The sequence below is a fragment of the Trichechus manatus genome, unplaced genomic scaffold (assembly GCF_000243295.1).
Source record: "Trichechus manatus latirostris isolate Lorelei unplaced genomic scaffold, TriManLat1.0 scaffold00097, whole genome shotgun sequence".
In the NCBI taxonomy this organism is placed as follows: domain Eukaryota; kingdom Metazoa; phylum Chordata; class Mammalia; order Sirenia; family Trichechidae; genus Trichechus; species Trichechus manatus.
In genome coordinates, this window is record NW_004444033.1 from 4498326 (window position 1) to 4523484 (window position 25159).

Here is a 25159-nt window from a genome sequence, read left to right on the forward strand (position 1 = left end):
TCCAATAAAGAAAAGGCCAGTTCTAGAAAAGAAAACTGAAATGGGCAAAATTGTATCTTAATTCATTAAAGAAGTTTAAAATGAGTTTAAAAATAAGATATATTTTTCACTATAAATTGATAAAGATGAAAGAGCTGGATAAAACCTAGTGTTCAGGGGAGTATGAATTAACACATCTGAGAAGAAATCTAGCACTATATTCCAAAACTTAAAATAAATTTACTTTTATTAAAATTTCACTTCTATAAAGGTATTTTTGAAAAATAGAAGCAGACATTGCCAGTGGGAGTGTGTTAAGGTTTCAATCACTCTGGAAAACTGCTGGCAGGATCTACTAACAATGCAACGTGTATACCCTGTGCCCATGGGTGCTACCCTAGGTATCTTGTCATTGGTAGGTGCCATCAGGTCAATTTTCAACTCATAGTGACCCGAAGTGACAGAGTAGAACTGCCCCATAGGGTTTTCTAGACTGTAATCTTTACGGGAGCAGATCGCCAGGTCTTTTCTCCCACGAAGCCACTGCGTAGTTCTGAACCACCAACATTTCAGTTAGCAGCTGAGCAGTAAACCGCCAGGCCACCAGCGCTCCTTCCTAGGTATTTACCCAACAGATAAAAATAGCTACGTTCACCAAAACACTGTTCAGGAATGTTCACAGCCATATTATTTGTAATATCCAAAAACGAGAGACAATCTAACGTTCATCAACAATAGAAAGGAAAAACTGTGGTACAGTCACCCAATGGAATACCATACAGCAATTTTAAAAAGAATAAACTGACACATGTAGATGCATGGATCTCGCAGATACAGTATCGATGAAATATCGCAAAATAGTGAAAGAAACCAGACACAGAAAAGCACATACAATATGATTCCAATTACGTACATTCTAAACACAGGCTAAAGTAATGGTGTTAAAAACTGGAATACTGGTTACCCTATTGGGGGCTACGATAATTGGAAACGAGTATGAGGGGGATTTCTAAGGTACTAATCACACGGGAAAAGGGCCGTGCTGGCTTAAGCGCTCAGCAGCTAACCAAAAGGTTGGTGGTTCGAACCCACCCACCACTCTGTGGGAGAACGATGTGGCAGTCTGCCTTGGAAACCCTACGGGGCAGTTCTACTCTGTTCTATAGGGTCCCCATGAGTAGCAATTGACTTGATGTCAAGGGGTAATGCCAATCACACTAGTATGTTCCCTTTATCATAGAGCAATTAATTTGATTTGTGCACTTTTTGTGTTGGGCTGCCAAGGTCAGCAGTTCGAACCTACCAGCTGCTCAGAGGGAAAAAGATGTGGCAGTTTGCTTCCGAAAAGATTTACAGCCTTGGAAACCCTATTGGGCAGTTCTACTCTGTCCTACAGGGTCGATATGAGTCAGAATCGACTCAACGGAAATGGGGTGGGGTGCACTTTTTGTATATATGTTATTCTTCAATAAAAAGTTTACTACAAAATAAGAAAAGTACGTCTGATGCATACAAATAAAAAAACTGGCAACAACTTAAATACGCATCAATAGGAAACTGGTTAAATGAATTTACACATGTATAACCATTTATACACTAAGCTATTATCATGACCAGTTTCTATAAGTTGTATTCCTCCTTCCCCTCCCTACTGCCCTGCAATTCAACCAATGTGTGCTTCCGCTCGCCTTGGGGTATCCAAAAGAATTCAACTGAATACAGTAGGACAAATAAAAAGATATCGCAGTCATTACACAAAACTAAATAAACTCACAAGGATAATGAAAGAATGGAGTAGGGTAAAGGATTAAATGAGTTTAGCAACAGAAGAAGTCTTAAACTAATTATAAAAAATCCTTAGAAGCACCATTCTCCATCAGTCAAAATTAATTTGTATGAATTACATTGATCTATGGCAATTACTCTTAATCATCTAAAATGATGAGTTATCCACATGGGTGTCATTTCTGGAAAAATGAAGATATCTTTTCTATCCTTTATATACATTTTGTGATTTGTTTGGGATTTAATCCATGGTTGTATCTGCTTTCCAAAGAGTGTCCTTCACATTAAAACGAGATTAGAAATCAATGCTCAATACCTCCTCTTTTTCTGTGTCCCTTGTACAGCTCATATGCCAGATACACTAGGTCTGTCTTTAAATACACATCCTACTAACAGGTAAGAGTAACCCCATTTACCAGACAAGCCTTTGAAAATATGGCAAGTAAAATTGAGAAGAAGCTGTTATATCAATGAAGGTTGTATTACTAAAGGGGAAATGAGGCACATATGTATAAAATTCATTACTAATAAGATTCACAACCACTGGGCCACCACTGGTCTGTCAGTGTGTCATACTGTGTTCGCTTGCGTGTTGCTGTGATGCTGGAAGTTATGCCACCAGTATTTCAAATACCAGCAGGGTCACCCATGGTGGACAGTGGTCAGCAGAGCTTCCAGACTAAGACAGACTAGGAAGAAGGACCCGGAGATCTACTTCTAAAGAAAACAGCCTGTGAAAAACCTTACGAATAGCAATAGAACACTGTCTGATATTGTTTCAGAAGATAAGCCCCTCACGATGGAAGGCGCTCAAAATACGACTGGGAAAGAGTTTCCTCCTCAAAGTAGTTGACCTTAATGACGTGAATAGAGTAAAGCTCTTAGGATCTTCATTTGCTGATGTGGCATGACTCAAAATGAGAAGAAACAGCTGCAAACATCCATTAATAATCAGAATATGAGAAACTATTTGTTCTGTAAACCTTCACCTGAAGTACAATTAAAAAAAAAAATCAGAATATGGAATGTACGAAGTATGAATCTAGGAAAATTAGAAGTTGTCAAAAATGAAATGGAATACTTGAAGATAGATATTCTAGGCATTAGGGAGCTGAAATGCACTGGTATTGGCCATTTTGAATTAGACAATCACATGGTCTACTATACTTGGAATGACAAACTGAAGATGAATGGCATCAAGATCTGTCCTGTCAGTGACAGGATAATATTCACATACCCATAAGAAAGGCCAGTTAATACGCCTATTATTCAAATTTATGCACCAACCACTAAGGCCAAAGATGAAGAAACTGAAGATTTTTACCAACTTCTGCCATCTGAAATTGGAAATTGATTGAACATGCAATCATGATGCACTGATAACTACTAGTGATCGGAATAAGAAGGTTGGAAGCAAAGAAGAAGAATCAGTAGTTGGAAAATATGGCCTTGGTGACAGAAACAACACCAGAGATCACGTGATAGAATTTTGCAAGACCAACAACCTATTTACTGGAAATACCTTTCTTCAACAACATGAATGGCGGCTATACACATGGACCTCACCAGATGGAATACACAGGTATCAAATCAACTACATCTGTGGAAAAAGATGATGGAGAAGCTCAATATCATCAGTCAGAACAAGGCCAGGAGCTCACTGCAGAACAGACCATCAATTGCTCATATGCAAGTTGAAGTTGAGGCTGAAGAAAATTAAAACGAGCCTATGAGAGCAAAGGTACAAACTTGAGTATATCCCACCCGAATTTAGAGACCATCTCAAGAATAGATTTGATGCACTGAACACTAATGACCGAAGACCCAGACGAGCTGTGGGATGACATCATACATGAAGGAAGCAGAAGATCATTAAAAAGGCAGGAAAGAAAGAAAAGACCAAAATGGATGTCAGAATAGACTCTGAAACCTGCTCTTGAATGCAGAGCAGCTAAAGCAGAAGGAAGAAATGATGAAGTAAAAGAGCTGAACAGACTATTTCAAAGACCTGCTCGAGAAGACAAAGTGAAGTATTACAATGAAATGTGCAAAGACCTGGAGTTAGAAAACCAAAACGGAAGAACACACTCAGCATTTCTCAAACTGAAAGAATTGACGAAAAAATTCAAGCCTTGAGTTGCAATATTGAAGGATTCCGTGGGCAAAATATTGAACGACGCAGGAAGCATCAAAAGAAGATGGAAGGAATACAAAGAGTCACTGTACCAAAAAGAACTGGTCAATGTTCAACCATTTCAGGAGGCAGTATATGTATGATTAGGAACGAATGGTACTGAAGGAAGACATCCAAGCTGCACTGAAGGCACTGGAGAAAAACAAGGCTCCAGGAATTGATGAAATACCAACTGACAGGTTTCAACAAATGGATGCAGCCCTGGAAGTACTCACTCATCTATGCCAAGAAAATTTGGAAGACAGCTACCTGGTCAACTGACTGGAAGAGATCCATATTTGCATCCATTCCAAAGAAATATGATCCAACAGAATGTGGAAATTATCGAACAATATTATTAATATCACACACAAGCAAAATTTTGCCTAAGATAATTCCAAAGTGGTTGTAGCAGTACATCGACAGGGAACTGCCACAGGATTCTGGCTGGATTCAGAAAACGACATGGAATGAGGGATATCATTGCTGATGTCAAATGGATCTTGGCTGAAAGCAGAGAATACAAGCTGTTGTTATGGAATCATGTTGTTGAATCATGTCCCCCAAAAGTGTATGTCAACTTGGCTAGTCCATGATTCCCAGTATTGTGTGACTGTCCACCATTTTGTCATCTGATGTGATTTTCCTATATGTTATAACCTCTATGACGTTAATGAGGTGAAATTATCAGCAGTTATGTTAATGAGCCAGGACTCAATCTACAAGATTAAGTTGTGTCTTAAACCAATCTCTTCTGAGATATAAAAAAGAGAAACTGGCAGAGAGACATGGGGACCTCATACCACCAACAAACAAGAGCCAGGAGAATAGGGGTCCCAGCGCTGAGGAGCTCCTTGACTGGGGAAGACTGATGGACCTTCCCTCAGAGCCAAGAGAGAGAGAAAGACTTCCCGTGGAGCTGACACCCTGAATTCAGACTTCTAGCCTCCTAGACTGTGAGATAATAGATTTCTTTGTTAAAGCCATCCACTTGTGGTATAGCAGCGTTAGCTAACTAAGACAAATGTTTACTTGAGTTTGACTATGCAAAAGCATTCAACTCTGGATCATAACAAATTATGGATAACATTGCGAAGAATGGGAATTCCAGAACACGTAATTGTGCTCATGTGGAACCTGTACATTGACCAAGAGGCAGTTGTTTGAATAGAACAAGGGGATACTGCATGGTTTAAAGTCAGAAAAGGTGTGCATCAGGGTTGTATCCTTTCATCATATTTATTCAATCTGTATGCTGAGCAAACGATCCGAGAAGCTGCACTGTATGAAGAACTCAGCATCATTAACAACCTGTGTTATGCAAATGACACAACCTTGCTTGCTGAAAGTGCAAGAGGACTTGAAGCACTTACTGATGAAGATCAAAGATTACAGTCTTCCATATGGATTACATCTCAACATAAAGAAAACAAAAATCCTCACAACTCAACCAGTAAGCAACATCATGATAAACGGGGAAGAGACTGATGTTGTCAAGGATTTCAGTTGCTTGGATCCACAATTAACGCCCATAGAAGCGGCAGTCAAGAAATCAAATAACTTTTGTATGGGGGAAGAAAAAAAAAAAGAAATCAACATATTGCATGGGCAAATCTGTTGCAAAAGACCTCTTTAAAATGTTAAAAAACAAAGATGTCACTTAGAGGTCTAAGGTGCTATAGTATTTTCAATCATCTCATATGCATGCAAAGGCTGGGCAACGAATAAGGAAGACCAAAGAAGAACGGACATCTTTGAATTATGATGTTGACAAAGAATATTGAATATACCACGGACTTCCAGAAGAACAAACAGATCTGTCTTGGAAGAAGTACAGCCTGAACGCTCCTCAGAAGCAAGGATGGCAAGACTTCGTCTTATGTACTTTGGACATGTTAACGGAGGGAACAGTCCCTGGAAAAGGACATCATGCTTGTTAAAGTAGAGGGTCAGGGAAAAAGAAGAATATCCTCAACAAAATGGATTGACACAGTGGCTGCAACAATAGGCTCAAACACAGCAAGGATTGTGAGGATAGTGCAGGCTCAAGCTGCGTTTCATTTTCTTGTACGTAGGGTCACTGTGAGTCACAATCAACTCAAAGGAACCTAAAAAAAACACCACGACCACCATAAAGGAGAGTTTGCAGACTACTTCGTATGAAAAGCTAAAAGCAAAGTGAGTAAAACTTCTACCAGATTGTAAAAGTAGAAGCTGTGCTAAATTTGTGCTGCTTTGGAATGGTCCAGAAACAAAATCAGATGGGAAAATAATTTAGGTTTAGTCAAAAGAAAAACGCTGCATTAAAAATAAGTCCTTCCCAACACCACTGAATGAATGACTTGCCACAAAAACATAAAATTGCTTGGCTGCTGCTACCATGTGTATTTATGGTAGAGGCCACGAGAATCTTCCTACTCTCTGCTTCAAAGTCAAGGGCAAGGGAGGCAATTAGAGGCAGGCTAAAATGACAAAAATAATGATCCATTTCTGAGATGTGCTGGCAAACCATGAGACTAGTAGACTGGTAGCAACTAACCAGAAGGTTCCTTCATTACTTTCTCTGTTTCAAAGCTTTAAAATAGAAAATATTCTTCCATCATTGTTCTGGTAAAAATTTGTTAATTAAGCCCATAAATCACATTTTACTCACCCTTGATCTAATTCACAAAACACTGCCTTTTTACCTACTTATTTCGCTATTAAGGAGTATCAGCGCTTTCAACAGAATAATGATTAACACTGCCAGGAACCCAAGTCCATTTCATTTTCATAATGCCAGCCACCCACCACCTTACTTTCCCTGAATGGCATTACGATTACACAATCTAATATTTAAAGGCTGATGCGAAACCGTCAAGAGATAACTGACATTCTTGGCAAAATGTGTCCATCAGGATTTTAGAGGTGATTTTTAAATAGTTTTGAAACTTTCCATAAAATCCGTTGTTGTCAAGTCAATTCCGACTCATGGAGACCTTGTAGGACAGGATAGAACTGCCCCATAGGGTTTCCAAGGCTGTTATCTTTACGGAAGCCAACTGCCAACATCTTTCTCCCTTGGAGTGGCTGGTGAATTCAAACCGCCGACCTTTCAGTTAACAGCCAAGCGCCTAACCACTGTGCCACCAATGCTCCTTTTTCATAAAGACAGGTATACTAAAAGTAGGGGATGGTTTCTCCAGGCTTAATGTCCTTTTGTATGAGTACCTTTTACCTTTACCAGGAGCCCTGGTGGCACAACGGTTAAGCGGTTGGCTGCTAACCGAAAAGTGAGCATTTCAAACCCACCAGCCACTTCGCAGGAGAAAAGACCTGGTGATCTCCTCCGGGTGATTACAGCCTTGAAAATGCTATGGGGCAGTTCTACTCTGTCATATAGAGTCACTATGAGTGGGAATCGACTGGACTGCCCATGACAACTACACCTTTTACCAATGAGATGGACTGACACAGTAGCTCCAACAATGGGCTCCAACATAGCAAGACTGTGAGGATGCTGCAGGACCGGGCAGCGTTTCATTCTGTTGTACACAGTAAGATGGCTATGAGTTGGAACCGATTTGAAGGCACCTAACAACAACCTTTTTACCTGTGGCGCAACGGTTAAGCACTCATCTGATAACTGAAAGGTTGGCAGTTTGAACCCACCAACAGCTCTGCGGGAGAAGGATCTTGTGATCTGCTTCTGTAAAGATTGCAGCCTAGCAACCCTATGGGGCAGTTCTACTCTGTCCTGTAGGGTTGTTATGAATTGGAATCGACTCGATGGCACACAACAACAAAATTTCACCCTAGAAAAGAACTAAAGGCTAAGCCTGTGCCACATGATTGACAAGGTCAAGGACCTTGCACTGAAGTTTTATAAAATAAAAAGAGGGTGGCCTCCCTGAGCTATGTCCATAGAAGTGGGCCACTGGGACAGAAAATGTGCTTCTGTGCAGAAGGCAGTAGAAGCAACCTGTTTGCTTTTCTCTCTGTATGTTCAGACCAGTCTGTTTCCATGTCTCCTTGAGATTAATCACACTGGGAGAGTTGAAGAAACTCAGCAACCTTCACTATCTAGTTTTCTTGGTAAAATAAACAAATTAGTGTCTTGATCCATTAATATATCACATAAAATAATACTTTTAGAGGTAATGTTTATAAAGAATCTTCTCTTTTAGAGATACAAATTGAAATATTTACTAACTAAAATATATGATGTCTAGGATTTGCTTCTCAATTATCCAGCTGGAAGTAGGGGTTTGGGAGGTGTAGAAGAAACAATATTGGCCCTGATCTGATAAATACAGAATCTGAGTAACGGGTACATGGAGGTTCATCATGTTGTTGTACTTTATATTTGAATTTTTCCATTATACAAGTTCTAAAGAATAATATAGTCTCAACTGTCAATCAGCATTTAACTAGCATAATGGTTTAAAAGAATTTAGCTACCGCAGCCCTCAGAAGAGGCCAACATCTTCCTGCCAAGGATCCAGTATTTAAGGAAACAAAGACTTTATATTGAAAGAGAAGACGACTCTTCCAAGACAGGTGATATTCTGGAGGAACCATATTTACATGGCTTTATAACAATGTCTAGGAAAAAAATCAACCACAGTGGAAGCGCATGGGTTTGTGTATCCACAACAAAAAAAGCTTCTGGGCAAAATAATAATTAAGAAATGTCCCTGTGTCTAAATTATTAGTAAAGGAAAAATGATTTTGGTCCAATACCAAAGGCTCCTGGTTAAGGAAATCTTAAATTTAGAAAAGAGGGAAAAAAGGTGTTAAACTAGTAAAGGTCTGTGTTCTTCATATTAGGAGGGGGGACCTTTTACTCCAAAAAGAAAATATAAAAATAACAAACAAAAACTATTGAGAAAATAAGCATAAGGAAAAGAATAAAAGGCAGTAAAGGGGGAAAAAAGGCTTCTACCAGTGATGAAGTCCATACATATTTTAAAGATTTAGGGCATACTTTTATTCATTTATCTCAATCTGGGAGGCAATAATACAATGTCAAGGGCAATCTTCAACAAAATAATATCTATTCCTCTTCTGAGTTTAAGAAGCTTTGTCTCCTGTATCCCTCAAAGATATTTTTAAACTCTTCACATGAATTAATAGGAATCTTTTTAAAACTGCGCCAAGGAGAATACAGTGTTAGCATCTAGTAAATCCACAAAAGATCAAAGAGGCTTTATTTCTAATTTACTAAATATACTACATACCTCCCACACATACACACCATAAGGCAAATGAAAACTACTTTTAAATAGCTCTCCTTCAAGGAGCTTAAAATCTAGCAAGGAAAACATAAGATCTATACATCCAGGAGTAAAATATATAATTTTTAGATTACAGTCATTTTCTTGTTTGTTTATAGATTTATGACTAAGTTAGCTGAAGCAGCCAAACTTCACCTCTAAGTAAGGGAGGTATCATTTACTTAAATACAGTTATTCAAAATAAATGTGCATTGTCCAGAAGCAAATCGAGCAAAAATTTGACAACTTCCTATAATGTACTGAACATTTAAGACTCATCGTTATCTCAGACGTAAAAAGTAGTATATAAATTTTTAACTTTACAAAGTCAAAAAATTTAGTTAAACATTTACAAGTAAGGTTAAACAGCAAGCATGTTTATTACCACCCAGCAGATAAAACATGCTAGCCTTAGAAGAGGGACAAGAGATTTTTTCCCCCTCAAGTGTTATGCTTCAACTAAAGTTTCCATGTCAGAAACCAAAGCAAAGATTGGCAAAACCCAAGTGTTATTTTTTTAAATGGAAAAATTATCATTATTATTTAGCTTTGGATATATCGTTTTACTACCAACTTACCAAAAAAAAAAAAGTGAAAAATTAAGTCACAGATTAAGAAAAATATTTTTTTCAAATAGGTTTTTAAAAATAGGAAGCGTATCAAAAAGATATATACGAAGTCCCGTCCCACCTCCAACAAAATGTTTTAAAAAAGTAGATTTATACAAGTCAGATACTCAAACTCAGATGACTCAGTTGCAGAAAAGGTGACACAGAGAGAAAAGAAAAACGAACTAGGGAAAAATACTGTTGCCATCTTGAGACCAAGGAAATACAAAGAAATTCAAATTCCAGTTAAGCACTTCAAAATATTTAAAGTCAGAAGGCTATCAATAAAATGAAAACAGCTCATTAATAAACAAATTCCACTGCTTTGCAATTGTATGGCAATAATGCATTGTTTACTTGTAACTAAAACTTTACAAGTGTATGGACATAAATTCACAGTACATTTTAAGCTAATTAAACAAGATATTTATTACTCTGAATAATTCATAAAAGGTTAATCATAAGCTTAGTTTTCACAATGCGGTTTCTTTATTACAGCTTGATTTCAAGGTAAAACTAACAGCATATTAAAAAGAAATCATCTTCCCAAGGAATTATTTTCTTAACTGTAATAATGGCATTTATGGTTATTTAAAAAAATGTCCAAATGTCTTAGAGGTATGTACTGATACAAGTAGGGGTCAAATGAAAATGTTTGGAACTTACCTTAAAATATTTCAGCAAGAAGAAGGAATAGAGAAAAACAGATATGAGAAAATACTGGTAATTGTAGGATTTGAATCTGGGTCATGGGGATTCATTAATCTCTGTGCGTTTGAAAATATTTGTAATAAAAATAAATTACAGCATTTACTTTTATTTACTTTCCAATCCCAATCTTTTTTTTTTTTTTTAAACAGAAGACAGTATATATCTGATTACACTCTATTTCTATGGAAAGAAAGTAGACTCTACTTCACTGTCAAAGAACTACTAACTAGTCAAATATCCATGTTACAATCTGCAAACTTGGGATACAACTTTGAACTGCAGGAAAAAAAGGAAAACCTACAAGAGTCTCAAGACACTACAGACGTATCAACAAGTCCATGATGAAAATCCAAACAAATGACCTAGAAAAATTGTTCAAAAAAAATTTTTTTTTTGAAACATTTTAGAGGGTAGGATACCTGGTACTTAATTAAAACTCCCTGCTCTCAGGGAGTTGGCAAAATTATTTTCTTAGAGAATGGAAATGTTTCCTTCCTTCAGAAGATCTGAATCCTTAGTAGGGAGAGAGACGAAACCACTGTCCCCAAGTGAGAGAAGAGAAGGCAAGAACCCTGTCGATCCAGGAGCAGATTGTATCTAATCAAGCAGGCTGGTAAGGAGGAAGAGAAGAAAAACAGAGGAATCACAACCTGCAGGATGACAATAGCATCTAATCTTGAAAACTTCCAAGTCACAAGCAACATATAATTTCTCTAAAAATAATACAGAAACATGCAAATAGGTGGGTGGCTCTGCAAAATCCTAATAGAAACATCTATTTCAAAAATGTCCTACCTTCCCTTTGAGGCTGTATGCTTCTTTGCTGAGCCACCCACAGTGCCTAGTGCAAAGCTCACACAAAGGAGGTGCTCAGTAAGTATTAACTAGCTAGATTTAATACGGCTAATATAATATTAAGGCTTCATGGCATACCTGAGCAGTGTATTTGGTACTCGTGTTTCCAATGTTCTCTTCTTTGAAACTATTTGAGATCAGTACTTCCTTTTTTTGTTTTAAATATAGTAGACGAGTTTTTACTCTAACACTGGGCATGCAGTCTGCAATGTCACTCTATGAAGATAGAATAAAGCCAAATAAGTGTTTAATAATACCTAGAGACATTCTAATCACATATGTGAATCATTCACAGCAAGCAGTGATAGTTTACAAGGAAATGTTTTCACTGGCACTCTTCATAGTGACATACAGTATATTACATTTGCAAAACTGTAAGAATAAATGCCAAGTGGTGGTACCCACTGAGCAGATGAAAATTATGAAAGAGTGAACAAGAGTACATCAAAAAATGAACTTTTTACACACTAGTCAACACAGCTCAAAGTCATGGAGCTAAATACTGAAACTCCCAGGGCCAAAACCCAGGCCAAGGCCCTTCCTAGAGACCAACTAACCACTCCCCCGCCTTAATTTTATGACTCCAATAATCTCAAGAAGGAAAATTTCTTAAACCAAGTTCTTTAAAATGCAAATACGTTGTTGTTAGCTGCCACTGAGTCAGCCTGTGACTCACAGTGACCTCATGCACAACTGAAGGAAATGCTGCCTTGTCCTGCACCATCCCCATGACTGGTTGTGGATCAGACCACTGTGCCTCACAGGGTTTCATTTTTCATTGGCTGATTTTCAGAAGTAGACTGCCAGGCCTTTCTTCCTAGTCCCTCTTGGTCTGGAAGCTCCTCTGAAACGTGTTCAGCATCATAGCAACACACAAGCCTCAGGTGAGCACCAGCAGCACTGGCTGGGAATCGAACCAAGGTCTCTTGCGTGGAAGGCGACAATTCTACCACTGAACCACCAATGCCTCAATATTAAAATATAATTGCCTGTAACCCCAGAAGAAAGGGGAAAAGAGATCACACATGCAAACACAATTGAGTCTGCCCCTATAAATAGGTGCAACATCATTGCTAACACTCGGATCACTGTGCCTCCTCACTCCCAGGTTCTTTTCCAGAACATGAATGACTGGCCCCTGCTGTTTCCTTTACTACTCCGTGTTCATTAGACATAGCAGGCATCAAATATTAAGTGGTATCAATAACAACTCACCCTGATTTCATAAAAATTAAGTGGGGGAAGAAAGCAATACAGGCTTAGGCCTTTTTAAAGCAATACCCATGCAAAGAAGTAAGTAACAGGTTCAAGATCATTGCCAAGATTTTATACTGAAAAAAACCTCACCCAGGCTTACAGATGAAACCCCGGATAGAAAGCTAAAGTGCAGTCCACGATGCAGAGAACACTGCATTCCAAAACAAATGAATATGCCGTTATTCACCTGAGCCCAGTTTCTATTACCCATTTGGAAGAATTATGAAAGGCAGCGGCAATTATCTGTTGGAAGTTTAATAAAGGCCTGGATCAACAGTGTGAAAAAGGGAGGGAGGGATTAAAAAGTAATCTCAAGTGATAGGAAAACAGTAGTGTCTTCTTGATTAAAATTCTGCTTCAAAACTATAAAAAAACAGGCAAATATTTCATTTTATAATATGTTCACATAGCTATTATTAGCTGCCTTTATTTGTTATCTTGGTGAATAATTAGGACCAAAGAATTGCGATGAAAGATTTCAACAGAAACTGAAATGTTGCTTTTTTTTAAAAATCCACAGCGAAAACAAAGGAAGAAACAAAATTTTTTAAGTCAGAGGGAAAAAGGCTGCTTTTAAAGAAAACACCAGGTCTTTGAGCCAGTTCTTCCCAGTTCAGTCATGGCTGAAGAAGCGAAACCAGAACAGACCTGAATTTTTTAAAATTTGGGTGAGCCGGAACAATAACCGGAACGGGAAAAATTACAGGTCAAAGCCCTGCTAGAAACATAATCTTCCTCTCAGAAAACAAGGGCAGCCTACACATCGCACAGCAACCAAATCTCTTGATTTTGAGCAGAGTCGGAAGTAGCGGTACCCTGCTCAAAGATGGTGATTGTTCCGCTCTCCACAGTCCTGCCAATAACCCAATCTCATGCATCAGGCTCCTGAAAGAGTGTACTACACCTCTTCGGAGTCTACCATTCCAGAGTTTCCATCTGTAATTTTTCCTGTTCTGGTTATCGTTCCAGATCACCCAAATTGTAACAATCTGGGTCTCTTCCAGTTTCACTTTGTCAGCCATGACTGAACTGGTTCGAGCCGGTTCGAAGCCTTGAGAAACACCCTACCATAAGAAAATGACCCCAGCATGATTAAATAAGCAGAAAACCCTGGAGAGTACCAAGAGGCAGAGATGTGAGGTGAACATGTGCAATGTGATACAGCAACAAGAGTGACTACAACTATTTTAAGCATCATACAAGTAAACAGGTGACAGAGTCCACAGAGGACGTCTTCTTGCTGTGCTATTAGACTGCCAGCTCAAGACTCATACAGGTGATTAGGACGCGGTAAGAAATGGGTGCTCAGGTACAATTAAGACAGTGATAGGGAAGTTAAAGTAAGCTGAGGTTTGAGACTTAAATATGCATAAACAGTTAAGAGAATAATAAAAGGCAGTAACTGTTATGAAGTATGGAAAGGGAAAAAAAACAAGTTTCTCAGGGAATGCTTCCTGAATAATTAAACGATGTGGGAAAAAAATCAAAGTTCTTTAGCAAAACAAGAGTAAACAAAGGTTTACCTAGATACTCACATGACAGTGGGTGTATATATAGTAAGAAAATTTGGCATTGAAAAGGTGACGAAACTATTGGGTTTCCCTCTCTCGTGTGTTACACCATGGGGACAAGCAGGCCTGACAGGCTCAGGTGCCACTAAGTGAGACACACAGTCCAAGGCTGCTGCAGCCAGAGGGCAGGTGCAGCTCTGAGAGTCCCCTTTGGAAGAGGTGAGACAGCCCTTTCAACACAATTAAACTCACCTCATCAGATCAGGTAAAGTAGTAAGTCAGATCTTGTTTTACTGCCTAACACAGCTTTCCATCCCCCTAGCCCTATAGTCCCACTGCCCAGATGCCACTATTGCTGATGTCCTTTACACAGAAATGTTTATATACACACATTCACAGCGTCGCTTACACACCGTTGGACAGGTGCAAACGGTTCTGTAAACACCTTTCTCCACTATGTGGAGGATGTCTTTATCAGTACACAGAGATCTAAGCTCTCCTTCCTTTTTAATAATACCTGTACAATATAGATGCACTATAATTAACTAATCTTCCATTAGTTAACAGGCAGGTAGTTATCAGTTTTTCCCTACCGCGATGTCACAATGAACATTCCAGAAAGGTCTCTTGGTATATACTTTTTCAAGTGTTGTTAGTTGCCATTGAGTCCATTCTGACTCATGGTGATGGAATGCGTGCACAGTAGAACCGCCCCACAGGGTTCTCAAGGCTGTGACCTTTTGGAGGCAGATCACCAGGCCTCTCTTCTGAGGCACCTTTGGGTAAGTTCAAACTGCCAACCTTTTGGCTAGTAATTCAGCACCTTAACCATTTGCATGACCCAGGAACTCCTTTACTTTTTCAAGTATCTGTCTGCAATTCCTGAAAGTGAAAACTTCTAGGTCAATTAATTTACACCTAATTTGATATATAGTATCTAAATGCCCTTCAAAAAAACTTGCATTTAGTTACTTTCTAATCACCATCATACTGAGCTGACCTGCTTTCCTCTTATTCTCACCATTATGGATATTAATTCTTTAAGGTAAAACAAAGTTCATCTTTAAACCCTTCTCCACTTGCCATCTGCCCAGTGCGCTGTCTCTCGTGCTGTTCAACAAGTCAAATGTATGCCTGACTGGATCACTCACAGGGAAACCAGGACTTTCACAGGGATCCACTCTCCTGGCCTTCTTCTGTGCCTCTCTAACAGAACACCTGCATGTGAAGGTAAACCTCAGGATTCATTAACAAAAATGTACCAAGATATGAAGCACCTTTCATTAACTATCTCAAAGATAAGACGTGCCAATCAAATCTCATTTAACACATGGAATAGGTTAACTCTAGAACCTGGGCGGAAAAGGCTGAATTGAAAACAGAAACAAAAACAGATCCTTGTTCATCAATGTTCATTGCAGCACTATTCAGAAAAGCCAAGAGGAAGAAATAACCCAAGTGTCCACCAACCAATAAAATGAGATATATCCATATAATGGAGTTATTATTCAGCTATAAAAAGGAATGAAGTTCTGGTGCATGTTACAACATTTATCATTATGATATGATACATGACCTTGAAAATATTAAGCTAAGTGAAATAAACCAGACACAAAAACACAATACATGAGTCCACTTATATGAAATATTTACAAGAGGCAAATTCATAGAGACAGAAAGTAGATAAGAGGCTATCGGGATGGAGGTAGAGGAAATGGGGAGCTATTGCTTAATGGGGACAGAGTTTCTGTTTGGGCTGACGAAAAAGTTTTGGAAGCAGAGAGTGGTGAAGGTTACACAACACTGCAAATGTAATTAATGCCACTGAAATTGTACACTTAAAAACTGCTAAAATGGCAAATTTTGTTACTTATATTTTACTACAATAAAAAATAATTAACATCACTTTAAAAGAAATGGAAAGCACTCAACATCAGCATTATCTAGCCAATAAAATCTGAAACTTTTTCAGTTACACGCTGGAGACTGATAGAGGACATCAGAGAACTCCTAGTACCCAACAACCTCTCTGCGACCCCACTTCACAAAATTATCCAGTTTCAGAGCTCCCCTTCCCTAAAAGAACAGAGATTTCACAATAACATAGGTGGAATTCTAGTAGTTAGGACAGTGGGCTCATTAGTGTGAATCTCAGTTTGATCATTACTTGCCACAGGTCTTGGGCAGGTCACTTAACCTCTCTGGGCCTTGGTTTCCTCACTGTAAAAGGGAGTAATAGTAAGTATAATACAGGATTAAGGAAAGGCTCATATTTGCTATTATCATTACTACTCCAAGAACAGTATCGTCAGATTCAAAGGGTACAGCTCTCAGTCTAATCCACCTTAATTTCTAGGGGGTATTGGTAGTTCAGTGGTAGAATTCTCGCCTTCCAAGTGGGAGACCGGCCAGAGTTCAACTCCAGGCCAATGTACCTCATGTGCAGCCACCACCCATCTGCCAGTGGAGGCTTGAGTGTTGCTATGATGCTGAACAGGTTTTAGTGGAGCTTCCAGACCAAGACACACTAGGAAAGAAGGTCTGGTGAGCTACTTCCAAAAATCAGCCAGGGAAAACCCTATGGATCACAATGGTCCGATCCACAACCAGTCATGGGGGTGGCACAGGATTGGGCAGCATTTTGTTCTGTCACTGTGGGCTGGGGGCAACTCAACAACAGCTACCAACTACCACCTTAGCTTCTAACCTACCAAGCTGAAGTTATAGCTTTTCAATCCTGAGAAAAGTATCGTACATAAGTAACTGCTTACCTTTAATGTGCTTAAGTCCTTATTATATTCATGTTAGCAACTGCTAATGAGAGGACTGTTAGCCTATAAACTGTCCCAAAGGTGGCATGCTGGTGCAGCCTCTTTGCAATTTTTTAAACTGCTACTTCCCCTTTTAAGGCATAAATGTTAACAACAGCTCATCCTCACCCAGCACATGAAGGTGCTGAGCGCACCCTAAGCCTTGACGTGCACTGACTCGTCACCCTTACAACAACCCAGGAGAGAAAGGATGACAAAGACAGGCTCACACAGACAGTAAATTGTACAGCCAGGATCTGAACCCAGGCAGTCTAGTTCAAATATGTGCTCTAACCATCCTGTGGAGACAGTGGAGGTACTGGGGAGGGGAGCAGCATGTTCAGATGTGTCAGCTTTAGGAAGATGAACTCCAGACACTGCACATCTCACACTGCACAGGAGGACTGGGGAGGGAGGGAGGGAGGCAGGCAGCGGGGCTGGGGCACAAGGACAGGTAAGAGCTGACAGGCAGCAAGGGGCTGAGGAGGAAGCCACATCTCACCGAGATTTCTAAGAACTCAAAGAACTCGATGACTAACTATATACGAAGGAGAGGGAGGTCTCAAGAATATCTGGTGATTCCAATCTGGTAGATAAGGTAGATGATGACACACTGTTCTACCAAAAAAAAAAAAAAAACAGCAGGAGGACAGGCTGGGGGAAAATGAGAGTAATATGGGGCATATTAAATTTAAGGTGATGAGAAACCAAGTAACTGTCCAACAGACAACACTCAGTAATACTCACCCCTTCATTTAGCCCTACTCCTTTAAAAGGGAGTCCCCGGGTGGCGCAAACTGTTACATGCTTGACTACCAGCCAAGAAAGGTTGGTGGTTCAAGTTCACCCAGACGCGCCTTGGAAGACAGGCCTGGCGATCTGCTCCCAAAAGGTCATAACCACTGAAAACCCTATGAAGAAGCAGTTCTACTCTGCACACATGGGGTTGCCACAAGTAGGAACTGTCTCGAAGACAACTAACAACTCCTTTAAAAGTATTTAATAGGGGATCGAACACATAAAAGGTTCTGAGGAAATGCTGAATAAATGAATAACATACAACTTCGGATCCTTACTAGCACAGTCTAATGAATTATTGAATAACTAACATACCCATACCAAAAATCTGTTGCTGTCAAGTTGATTCCAACTCATAACGACCCTATAGGACAGAGTAGAACTGCCCCATAGGGTTTCCAAGGAATAGCTGGTGGATTCCAACTGCCAACCTTTTTTGGTTAGCAGCCGAGCTCTTAATCACTGTGCCACAAGGGCTCCAACTACCATACAAGTCCCCCAATAAAACCTTTGTTCCACTGGTGAGAGTTGGAAGGTTCCATGGTTTGGTGGAAGGCTTTGCAGTTGAGCAAACCTGGTGTGAGGCCCAGCCCCACCATTTTCTAGGTAAGCAGCCTAGGGCCTACCTACACAAATGAGGGCGCTGCGAAATGCAGAAAATGGGCCACATTCCAGACTAACTGTATCAGAATCCTCATTCTAACAAGATCCTCCGTGGTCAGTATGCACAGGAAAGTGTAAGATACACCAGCTGAAGGAAGTGACATGGTCTTCTTAACCTCACTCCTACCCTCCCCCACCGCCCCTTATAAAAGTGGGGATAATCATATTCACCCTACAGGGTAACCAAGGATTTACAGGTGCCAAATATTTACCAAGCTTCTACCAAGAGATGTCAGTGTCTTGCCTGTATTGCTCCATTTAATTCTCTCAATGACCCTATAGTGCAGGTATTTTTTCCAATATGAAGATGAAGAAATTGCCGGGCTGTGATATTTTCCAAGTTAAGATTGTTGGTGGGAAGTACAGCTACTACTCATTGTCCCTCTACTCCAAATTCTGCTTCCAGTCAACCCTGGTAATAATACATCTGCATAGTAGTAGGTGGAAGGCACAAGACAGGTTTGTGAGAAGGGAAGGGAGGAATCTTTGCACTTACAAAGAATCTAAACAAGCGTTTTAAATAAAACATCAATCAACAGAATTCATTAGAAAACTGTACTCAGGCAAGTTTAAATAATGTGGTTGCGTGGATCCTGAATTGGGTTTCAGATGGGAATGTGGCATTAAATGAATAGTATTTATTGCAACAGTTGACCTAAAACAGTTAGTAGACCAACCAGCAGAAAATAACAGTGCTAAGTAAGACCAGGTAGAAATTCTCAGTATGATACGGAAGGCTTATCTGGCTATATCACAGGAGCCCTAGGGATAGAAGCTCAGGCAAGGAAAAGAACCTTCTACAAAAGTTTGGCCAACTGCAGGATATGTTTCACATAAGACTGAAAACCTATACTTTCTTTCAGTCACTATTTGTCACTATTACTATTCTAGAAAAGAATATGCAAAATGAACATTTAGAACACAAGCTTTAACATATAACCAAGCACTAGTTCCGAACAACCTTAACCTATGTGAATCACTGTCACGTGTCTGTCAGTTTGTCATACTATGGGGGCTTGCGTGTTGCTGTGATGCTGGAAGCTATGCCACTGGTATTCAGATACCAACAGGTCACACATGGAGGACAGATTTCAGCTGAGCTTCCAGTCTAAGACAGACTAGGAAGAAGGACCCGGCAGTCAACTTCTGAAAAAAATTAGGTGGTGAAAACCTTATCAATAGCAGTGGAACACTGTCTGACATAGTGCCAGAAGACAAGCCCCCCCAGGTTGGAAGGCACTCAAAAGGCGACTGGGGAAGAGCCGCCTCCTCAAAGTAGAGTTGAACTTAATGATGTGGATGGAGTCAAGCTTTCGGGACCTTCATTTGCTGATGTGGCATGACTCAAAATGAGGAGAAATAGCTGCAAACATCCATTAATAATTGGAACCTGGAATGTATGAAGTATGAATCTAGGAAAATTGGAAATCGTCAAAAATGAAATGGAATGCATAAAGGTCGATATCCTAGGCATTAGTGAGCTGAAATGGACTGGTATTGGCCATTCTGAATCAGACAATCATATGGTCTACTATGCCGGGAATGACAACTTGAAGAGGAATGACGCTGCATTCACCGTCAAAAAGAGCATTTCAAGATCCATCCTGAAGTACAACGCTGTCGTGATAGGATAATATCCATATGCCTACAAGGAAGACCAGCTAATATGACTACCATTCAAATTTACACGCCAACCACTAAGGGCAAAGATGAAGAAATTGAAGATTTTTACCAGCTTGTGCAGTCAGAAATTGATAGAAAATGCAATCAGGATGCACTAATAATTACTGGTGATTGGAATGCAGAAGTTGGAAACAAAGAAGAACGATCAGTAGTTGGAAAATCTGCCTTGGTGATAGAAACAATGCTGGAGACTGCAGGATAGAATTTTGCAAGATCAATGACTTCTTCATTGCAAATACCTTCACCAACATAAATGGCCACTATACACATGGACCTTGCCAGATGGAATACACAGGAATCAAATCGACTACATCTGTGGAGAGAGACAATAGAAAAGCTCAACATCCTCAGTCAGAACAAGGCCGGGGCCAACTGTGGAACAGACCATCAATTGCTCATATGCAAGTTCAAGTTGAAACTGAAGAAAATTAGAACAAGTCAACGAGAGCCAAAGTACAACCTTGAGAATATCCCACCTGAATTTAGAGACTATCTCAAGAATACATTTGACTCGTTGAACACTAATGACTGACGACCAGATGAGTTGTGGAATGACATCAAAGACATCATACATGAAGAAAGCAAGAGGTCATTAAAAAGACAAGAATGAAAGAAAGGACCAAAATGGATGTCAGAAGAGACTCTGAAACTTGCTCTTGAACGCTGAGTAGCTAAAGTAAAGGAAGAAACAATGAAGCAAAAGAACTGAACAGACGATTTCAAAGGGCGACTCCAGAAAACAAGTATTAAAAGCACATGTGCAAAGAGCTGTAGACAGAAAACTGAAAGGGAAGAACCCACTCAGCATTTCTCAACCTGAAAGAACTGAAGAAAGAATTCAAGCCTTGCGTTGCAATAGTGAAGGATTCTATGGTGAAAACATTAAACAACACAGGAAGCATCAAAAGAACATGGAAGGAATACACAGAATCATTATACCAAGAAGAACTGGTCGACATTCAACCATTTCAGGAGGCAGCATATGATCAGGAACCAATGGTACTGAAGGAAGAAGTCCAAGCTGCACTGAAGGCATTGGTGAAAAACAAGGCTTCAGGAATTGACAGAATATCAATTGAGATGTTTCAACGAACAGATGCAGTGCTGGAACTGTTCACTTGTCTATGCCAAGAAATTTGGAAGACAGCTACCAGCCAAATGACTGGAAGAGATCCATATTTATGCTGATTCCCAAGAAAGGTGATCCAACCCAATGCAGAAATTATCGAACAATATCATTAATATCACATGCAAGTAAAATTTTGCTGAAGATCATTCAAAAGTGGCTGCAGCAGTATATCCACAGGGAACCATCAGAAATTCAGGCCAGATTCAGAAGAGGACGTGGAACCAAGGATAACATTGCTGATGTCAGATGGATCCTGGCTGAGCAGAGAATACCAGAAAGATGTTTACCTGTGTTTTACTGACTATGCGAAGGCATTCAACTGTGTGAATCATAGCAAATTATGGATAACATTGTGAAGAACCAGAATTCCAGAACACTTAATTGTGCTCGTGAAGAACCTGTATATAGATCAAGAGGCAGTTGTTTGGACAATAAGGGGATACTGCGTGGTTTAAAGTCAGGAAAGGTGTCCAGGTTGTATCCTTTCACCCTACCTATTCAATCTGTATGCTGAGCAAATAATCCGAGAAGCTGGACTATATGAAGAAGAACAGAGCATCAGCATTGGAAGAAGACTCATTAACAACCTGCATTATGCAGATGACACAACCTTGCTTGCTGGAAGTGAAGAGTACTTGAAGTACTTACTGATGAAGATCAAAGACCACAGCCTTATATGGATTACACCTCAACATAAAGAAAACAAAAATCCTCACAACTGGAGCAATAAGCAACATCATGATAAACGGAGAAAATATTGAAGTTGTCAAGGATTTCATTTTACTTGGATCCACAATCAACATCCATGGAAGCAGCAGTCAAGAAAACAGATGATGTATTGTGTTGAAAAACAAAGATGTCACCTTGAAGACTAAGGTGCATCTGACCCAAGCCATGGTATTTTCAATCACATCATATGTATGTAAAAGCTGGACAATGAATAAGGAAGACTGAAGAATTGACGCCTTTGAATTGTAGTACTGGTGAAGAATACTGAATATACCACAGACTGCCAAAAGAATGAACAAATCTGTGTTGAAGAAGTACAACCAGAATGCTCCTTAGAAGCAAGTATGGCGAGAGTATGTCTTACATACTTTGGACATGTTGTCAGGAGGGATCAGTCCCTGGAGAAGGACATCTTGCTTGGTAAAGCAGAGGGTCAGGGAAAACGAGGAAGACCCTCAACGAGATGGACTGACACAGCGGTGCAATAATGGGCTAAAGCATAATGACTGTGAGCATGGCGCACGGCCGGGCAATGTTTTGTTCTGTGGTACACAGCGTTGCTGTGAGTCGGACCCTACTTGACGGTACCTAACAACAACAGCTGTCTAATTTTACCCATTCAGACCCACAATGACTGGCGTGGAAGATCTGTCTACTTTTCGCAGCCACACTAGTCTTCTTTCATTTCCTAAAACACAACAAGCGCTCTCCCTCCTCAGGGGCTTTGCAATAGCTACTTCTTCTGCCTAGTCCCAGCTTCCCTGTTTCTACAAATAGCTTGCTGCTTCTTATCCTTTATAGTGTGTCTTAAATGTGACTTTCTTAGAGATTGATCTGGTCACCTGAAGAACCCCCTCCATACCCTCAATTATTCTCTACCTCACCTACTGTCTATTTCTTTGTAGGTCTTACTGTAAATTCTAATTTGTCTGTTTACATCCTCCCCATTCCAAATAAATTCAAGTGTCAAGAGGACAGAAACCTTATCTGATTTGTTCTTCATTTTATTCCTGGCACTCAGCCCAGTGCCTGGCACTCTGCTAGGCAGTGGGATCTGGGAAGAAGAGAGTGCCTGCCCTCAGAAAGCTCCAGGTCTGGGGGGAAACAGACATGGAACGATTACCAAGCATGAAGGAGTGTTATGATAAGGGTTACCCAGAGGGTGCTAAGGAAGATGCTCCTTACCTAGGTAGGTTAGGAAAGGAAAGGGTGCATTCAAGGAGGTGGCGATGCCAGCTGAACCTGAGGATTTTGTTCGTACATGGCAGTTTCAGTGAGGTTTTCTCCAAACACATGAAATAAGATGGCCCCAGAGTTCCACACATAATGACCAAGAGGAGAGGGCTGCACGCCACGTGAAAGAGAAAGTCTGGTTTCCCATGTAGCAAGATTCAAAAGTCATCAGATTGAATGTACTCATACATGTAAAGAAAACAGGTATCTGAGAGAAAGGATCAGCCCTGTAAGCACCTTGAAGAATTCAAGAGAGGAAGGTTGGCAGGGGCCAATGAAGCAACTGGGTGGGAAGAAGAAGCTTTTGCCCACAGACGTTTGAATTTTCTGGTCACAACAGACTCCTATTATGAGATGGTGGTATCACCTGATTACATCAGGCCATTGAACGCTTGGTTCATCTCATTGTTTTTGTTCTGTTTCCTTCTCAAATAATCTTCTAGCTATGGAATGGGCTCCCAGCTAAGTCTGCCTATGGGGAGAGAACACACGTGTACACAGTGAAAATTATACACCGGCTTTCCAATTTTACCCTTTGGACTCATGAGCTTGGTAATCTGAGGCCAGAAAAGAAACCCTGATCTTAGAGGAAGGACAGATACTTCCTCTCCCACCAACAAAGGACAAGGCCAGCCTGATCACAAACAGAAAGAAGGAAAAGGATTTAAGAGAAATGTTTGAGGTGGACCTGACAGATACAGAAGGTAAGGGAAGAAGGACAAGCCAAGGATGATTCTAAGGTTTTGGCTTGAGTTATTTAGGGATGATAATGCCATTCAACAAGAAAGAGTAAGAGAGGGAAAAAGACATTTAGAAAAACGTTCCATTTAGGATGTGTTGAATCTGAGGTCTCTAGAGGGCAGTTAAGTGGAGCTGTTAGGAACGCATTTGGCCATCTGGAGCTTAAGAGGTATGAAATTTAAATTTTGGAGACACTTGTATTTGGGTGATAACAGAGTTGAAGTTACCCAAGAAAAGTATGTCAACTAACAAGAGACGAGGACCAACTATGGAACCCTGAAGGAATCTAAATATTTAAGGGCTGCAAGAAGAGGAACCTGTAAGGAAGGTTGAGGAAAAATAGAAATAGGCATCTAGAATGGTTCTCTAAGTATGTGTTAGGTTATCATTCAGTGTCAACTTTAAACAAGTAAATCTACAATTTTTTAACAGGGAAAACACATATTTTAAAATGAAAAGAAAAACAATTTGCTTATAATGAAGTCACTGAAAAAAACACAAAAGTTCTTTCAGAATACTATACTATGGCTTCCTGGGACAGGAAGGCAATCAATGATACACACCCTACTGACTTCTTACCAGTACTTCAAAAAAGTGAAATAATCTGGTTGAAAGGAACAAAGAATTTTCTTTTGAGACCTAGTTTCAATGTTTAATCCTTGCCAAGAGTCCAAAGTCCAAGAGGCTAACCACCTTTGGATGAAGGCTCAAAGCAGAGCTAAAAGCTCCAGTGTGTATTTTAATAACACTGGTTTTGACAGACATTAGGGCACATATCCACTCTGTGACAAACCAGTCCTTCAGGCTCTGAGTGGTCCATGATGTAGTACAGCACGCTTTCCCCAACAGTGTCACTGAATTTGTGGCTCAGACTTGGAAGAGTAACTGAAAAGTTTGTCATCAAAAGCCATTTATTAAAAGTCTTTTTTTTTTTTTTTTTTTGAGCAAAGCTAAGTGCAGTACAACACTCCCTGCCCTATCACACTGTACAACTCTGTTGGAGAAGACCAAATAACTCCATAAAAAACCTGGGGTTTCAGTACACATTGCAAAAGCTAAGTGTCAAATAAGTGGTATGATAGGTCAGATGAGAGAGTAATCACTAAAGACTAGATTACATAAGAAAATGGGGCCCGACCCAAAGTCCATCAAATGGGGAAAAGACAGTCTTTTTAACAAATGGTGCTGGCAAAACTGGATATCCAGCTGCAAAAAAATGAAACAGGACCCATACCTCAC

At 39.9% G+C, this 25159-nt stretch overlaps 1 protein-coding gene across 6 annotated transcripts in view; it reads right to left on the bottom strand.

Annotated features, from left to right (window-relative positions):
• UBE2H (ubiquitin conjugating enzyme E2 H) overlaps positions 1 to 25159 on the bottom strand; it is a 119877-nt gene that overhangs the window by 54614 nt on the left and 40104 nt on the right. For 3 of the 6 annotated variants that reach the window (XM_023737107.1, XM_023737104.1, XM_023737105.1), the window contains exon 1: positions 10931 to 12074. The exons of 2 other annotated variants lie outside the window; for them this stretch is intronic. The gene's annotated coding sequence lies outside the window, so the exon portion shown is untranslated. Of the gene's footprint in view, positions 1 to 10930; positions 12075 to 25159 lie in introns of those variants that run through there. One more of the 6 variants, XM_023737103.1, reaches the window with a different exon arrangement.